The sequence below is a fragment of the Rutidosis leptorrhynchoides genome, chromosome 6 (genome assembly GCF_046630445.1).
Source record: "Rutidosis leptorrhynchoides isolate AG116_Rl617_1_P2 chromosome 6, CSIRO_AGI_Rlap_v1, whole genome shotgun sequence".
Lineage (NCBI taxonomy): Eukaryota > Viridiplantae > Streptophyta > Magnoliopsida > Asterales > Asteraceae > Rutidosis > Rutidosis leptorrhynchoides.
The window spans coordinates 91,910,141-91,916,140 of record NC_092338.1 but is presented as its reverse complement, the minus strand read 5'-3'; positions in this window follow the sequence as shown (position 1 = coordinate 91,916,140).

The window sequence follows — 6,000 nt, the reverse complement described above, 5'->3', positions numbered from 1 at the left end:
GAGGAACAACGCGTTTTGGTATTGAGAGCTCGAACAAAAATCACCAAGAAATATCAAAAAGCATTTGAGTTATCCGACGACGACGAGCAGTTTTTATTGTTTTATGTACTTGTGTTCGTTTTCAATTATGTCTTTTTTTTAAAAATGTAACCGTATCATTGTTATTTAATAAATGTGATGTTCAAAAACAATTATTTGTTTGCTTTAATAATAATAATAATAATAATAATAATAATAATAATAATAATAATAATAATTATAATAATAATAATAATAATAATAATAATAATAATAATTATTATAATAAGAATAATAAAATTTGAGGACGCATATCATGGTTGACAATGGTGTGTTATACGAGTGTTATGGGAGGAAGTGGTGAGAAAGGAGGAGGGAGAAAACTGATGTGGCGCTAAGGAAATTTTGAGGAAGGCGTCATGGTTGGGAATGGTCTAATAGAACTTAATCTTCATATTCTTTTCTATTTATGGAAGTGGACAATTAATTTGAGACATCCCAAAATGAAATATTGGATTATAGATTTGGGACAGAGGTTGTACTATATAAGTGTTGTAAACAATCCGATTACTCGCTGATTAATTCCTGATTAATCATTTTTAAGAGCAATCTGTTCCGATTTCTAAAAATCTGTTTAATTAAACGGTCAACGTCAGTCGATGGGTCAAAATCGAATTTGATAATCAAAGTCTCTCAAAGTCAAAAATGGTTAACATTTCAACATGAATTTAAACTAGAACTTTTTAGTTTTTGAGCCAAATGAATAATTTTAGACAATTATGTTAAAGTTTATTTTTATATTTATAGCTTTTTTCTATATTTACACATATAATTTTTAAAATTTAATATTTAAGTGTATAAAATATAATTTGATTAATTCCCGAATTATCGATTAATCCTTCTAAATTCCGAACGATTAATCCTGGAATAACGAATTTTGCAACCTTGCTATAATAAAAACTGATAAATACATAAAGTTTGTTCGGTTCACTCAAACCAAAAAAACTCTCAACCTTTTTTTTTCGTTGTTATCTTTTCATTTCCGTTTTAAAAAAATAACCGTGAATGCACTCGATTTCTTTGTTATGGTTTTATGGAATGAACACATATTTATGAATGGGTAAACCTACCAATTTATCGTTCATGTTCTTTCATTAAAAAAAATATATATATATACTACTATTTTCATGCACATAAAACAAAGAAATCTTGAATATAAGCAAAAAATATGTACTACGTGTATATTATCATTAAGCACGAAAGAGACGTGAAAAACAATTACGGACAACATGAATTATTGAATCCATGACCTCCAAATTATTTTGCTCCTCGATAGGCTCCAATTACAACAGCGAACTTTTTAGGTTTTACTTCCACGACTCAAAATCACCTCCTATATTTTTTCTTCTATTCGATAACCACATATGTGATGAAACAAGAGGACTGACCATTATATCTTCCTTTAAGGATTGTTTGTCTTTGAGACATTATTAACTTATTCCTCCACTTTTAAAATATATGTATGTGTTCGTTCACTTAATTTAACAAACAAATAATATATTAACGTTCTATACAGATGAACCTTCCGCAACACAATATGCTTTCTAAATTATATTCAAGGTTAGTTCTTTGAAATGTAAATGTATTCTTTTTGTGTAATTAGTTGGACAACTTAATCAGTAATTCTTTTTTTCAACTGGCTTTTTCAGTTCTAAATCTTGTTACATTTGAATCATTGTGCAACCGGTGTACTAGTCTTTTTTGCGTCAAATTGGCCAACATGTTTACATTAATGACACAAAAGGATGATATTGCTAGTCAATCCACTACATAAAGACTCAAATGTGTCAACGTGACGAGATTTAGAAGTCATGGCCTACCGAGACTAACAAAGTAGTAAGTTCTCATGTATTTTGTTTGGCTTGATAGTTTTTCGAGTTTGTATGTTTTAAGGGTTCATCTTTTTATGAACTCTATTTAACTATAAAAGTTTATCCTTTTTTTACCAAGAAAAGATCTAGTTTGAGGCAAAATGAAAAGTATGTTGATCATTTGAATATTCATTTGATATGTTATACGGAGTATTAATCTTTTAAAACAATGATTTTGGTTTAAGTTTTTGATAGGGTGTATTATTCTTGCCTAAAAGTGTTTAGTAAGTGCTCCTCGTTATCTTAGTATGTTTTTATTTTTAATTTGCTCCAGTGTTCAATAAGAAACAAGTCAAAGGTACCGAATGCAAAACTCGCACCATGAAAACCCCGTGAACATCCCTTGAGCTATTGAATGATAGTAAGATGATTATGCTCAATTTGTTATAATTCAGTAGGCTTATAACTACCTTTAGTGGTTTGATTCTTGATGTTATAATTCAGTAGGCTTATAACTACCTTTAGTGGTTTGATTCTTGATTAAGAATGCTAATAATGAAGTGTAAGAACAAAGATGATAATGGAGAGAAAGAAAGAAACACTTTGTAAGTGTGAGAAAATGGTGCAAGTTTTAATGCTTGCATTCATGGCTATTTATAGCAAAAATATTACAAGTTTAGGTAATACAATAATATTACTTTTGTGTATCAATAATTGACTATCCATTTATATAAATATATTTATATATTATAACACTCCCCCTTGGATAGCAATTTTGTTTGTTGAAGATCAACTGTAAGTTACTGCCTCGTTAAAAACCTTGCTAAAGAAAACCCAGTGGGAAAAACTTTAGCTAAGGAAAAAAGAGTGCAGCATGGAGTTGACTCCCCCTCAAGTAGACATCGCTTCGGTTGTTACATCTTTTGAACATGTCTCATGCCAATGTTATGAACGTGTGTTCTGAAAATAGCAGTTGGAAGTGCTTTCGTGAAAAGATCAGCAGAATTTTTGCTGGTTTGAACATATCTCATTTCAATCTCGTTGTCCTTAATGAGATTTTGAGTGTATGAGAAGAATCTAGGAGGTATGTGTTTGGTTCGGTCACTTTTGATATACCCTTCTTTCATCTGTGCTATGCAAGCTGCATTATCTTCATAGATAATTGTTGGACTTTTATCGCGTTCTAGTCCACAAGAATCAGTAATGATTTGTGTCATTGATCTCAACCAAAAACATTCCCGAGTAGCTTCATGTAATGCAATCACTTCGGCATGATTTGATGATGTAGCAACAAGTGTTTGTTTTTTAGAACGCCATGATATTGCAGTACCTCCATTTAGGAATACATATCCAGTTTGAGATTTAGCTTTATGTGGATCAGATAAATAACCTGCATCAGCATAACCAACCAAATCTTGTTTTGATTCGTTAGAATAAAATAATCCTAAATCAGTAGTTCCTCGAAGGTATCGAAATATGTGTTTGATCCCATTCCAGTGTCTTTTGGTAGGAGCAGAGCTGAACCTTGCCAACAAATTAACTGCAAAAGAAATGTCAGGTCTTGTACAATTTGTAAGATACATAAGAGCTCCAATTGCACTAAGATATGGTACTTCTGGTCCAAGAATATCTTCATGATCTTCACATGGACGAAATGGATCAGTTTCAACATTGAGTGATCTAACAACCATAGGAGTACTTAATGGTTTTGCCTTGTCCATATTGAAACGTTTCAAAATCTTTTCAGTATATGTTGTTTGATGTACAAGTAAACCATTAGGCATATGCTCAATTTGTAAACCAAGGCAATACTTGGTTTTTCCGAGATCTTTCATTTCAAATTCTTTCTTTAGAAGTTGAATGGCTTCATAGATCTCTTTATTTGTACCTATGATGTTAAGATCATCAACATAAACAGCTATGATCACATATCCGGATGTTGTTTTCTTAATGAAAACACAAGGGCAAGTAAGGTTATTTGTATACCCTTTGCTTATCAAGTAATCACTTAATCGGTTATACCACATACGTCCCGATTGTTTTAACCCATATAAAGATCTTTGTAATTTAATCGAATACATTTCTTTGGGTTTTGCATTTGATGCTTTTGGTACCTTAAATCCTTCAGGTATCTTCATATATATATATATCACTATCAAGTGATCCATATAGGTAAGCAGTCACAACATCCATGAGATGCATTTCTAAATTTTTAGAAACTGCCAGGCTGATTAAGTACCTAAAAGTAATTGCATCCATAACAGGGGAATAAGTTTCTTCATAATCAATTCCCGGTCTTTGAGAAAAACCTTGAGCTACAAGTCTAGCTTTATACCTTGTAACTTCATTTTTCTCATTTCTTTTTCGGACAAAAATCCATCTGTATCCTACAGGTTTTCACATCTTTAGGAGTGAGAATGATGGATCCGAAAACTTTTCTTTTATTGAGTGATTCTAATTCAGCTCGTATTGCTTCTTTCCATTGAGCCCAATCATGTCTATTTTGACATTCAACCATAGATGTTGGTTCTGGATCATCATCATTATTCATGATGTCATATGCAACATTAAATGAAAATTTCTCATCAAGATTTTTCATTTCATTTCGGTTCCATAATATTTTTGAATGTGCATAATTGATTGCAATTTCTGTATTGACATCATCAATCTCCTCTGCAGTAGGAGTACTGATTTGTGGTTCTTCTTGAACACTTTCTTTTACCTTATTATCAGCTGATTTTCTTTTTCGAGGATTTTTATCTTTGGAACCAACTGGTCTCCCACGTTTCAGACGTGGCATATATTCTTGAGTGACTACATTATCAGTTTTCCGATTTGGAATCTCAACTCGAGCTGGAGTATTAACTGCTGGTATATATGATTTAGTCACCCTTTTTGTATCTGTGAATGCATCAGGCAATTGATTTGCAAGTTCTTGCATATGCATTATCTTTTGAACTTCTATCTCGCATTCTTTTGTGCGAGGATCAAGATACTTTAATTGAGGTTCACACCATGAAACATCATTTTCTTTATTTTTTATTTCTCCTTCTAATCTAGGAAAGAATGTTTCATTAAAATGACAATCAGCAAAACGTGCTGTAAAAACATCACCTGTCATAGGTTCAATATACCTTATGATTGAAGATGTTTCATATCCAACATATATTCCCAACCTCCTTTGAGGACCCATTTTTGTACGTTGTGGTGGCGCAATTGGAACATATACTGCACAACCAAATGTTCTAAGGTGGGAAATATTTGGCTCTTGACCAAAAGCAAGTTGTAGGGGGGAATATTTATGACTTGCACTTGGTCTGATGCGAATCAATGCAGCAGCATGTAAAATTGCATGACCCCATACAGATACAGGGAGTTTTGTTCTCATTATCAATGGTCTAGCGATTAACTGTAAACGTTTAATCAGTGACTCGGCTAAACCATTTTGTGTATGCACATGAGCAACAGAATGTTCAACAACAATTCCTATAGACATGCAATAGTCATTAAATGCTTGAGATGTAAACTCACCAGCATTATCAAGTCTCACTCTTTTAATGGTGTAATCAGGAAAATGAGCTCTCAATTTAATAATTTGGGCAAGAAATTTTGCAAATGCCACATTACGGCTTGATAACAGACAAACATGAGACCATCTGCTAGATGCGTCTATTAGAACCATGAAATATCTAGATGGTCCACATGGTGGATGAATTGGTCCACATATATCACCTTGAATTCTTTCAAGAAACATTGGTGATTCTTTCTCAACCTTAAGTGGTGAGGGTCTAGTTATCAATTTTCCAAGAGAGCAAGATGTACATGGAACCATTGTATCATGATGGATTTTTCTATCCTTTAGTGGATGTCCATGAGTACATTCAATAATCATTTTCATCATTGTTGATCCTGGATGGCCTAATCTGTTATGCCATAAACTGAATACACCAGGATCAATATATTTTTCGTTAACTACCATATGTATTTCTGGTACATTTATATGTGTATAATGTAATCCAGAACCAAGTCTTGGTAGTTTTTCAACCACATGACTCTTGTCAGTGATACTTAAATATTTCTCATTTTCTGTTGTCACTGACTGATAATCATA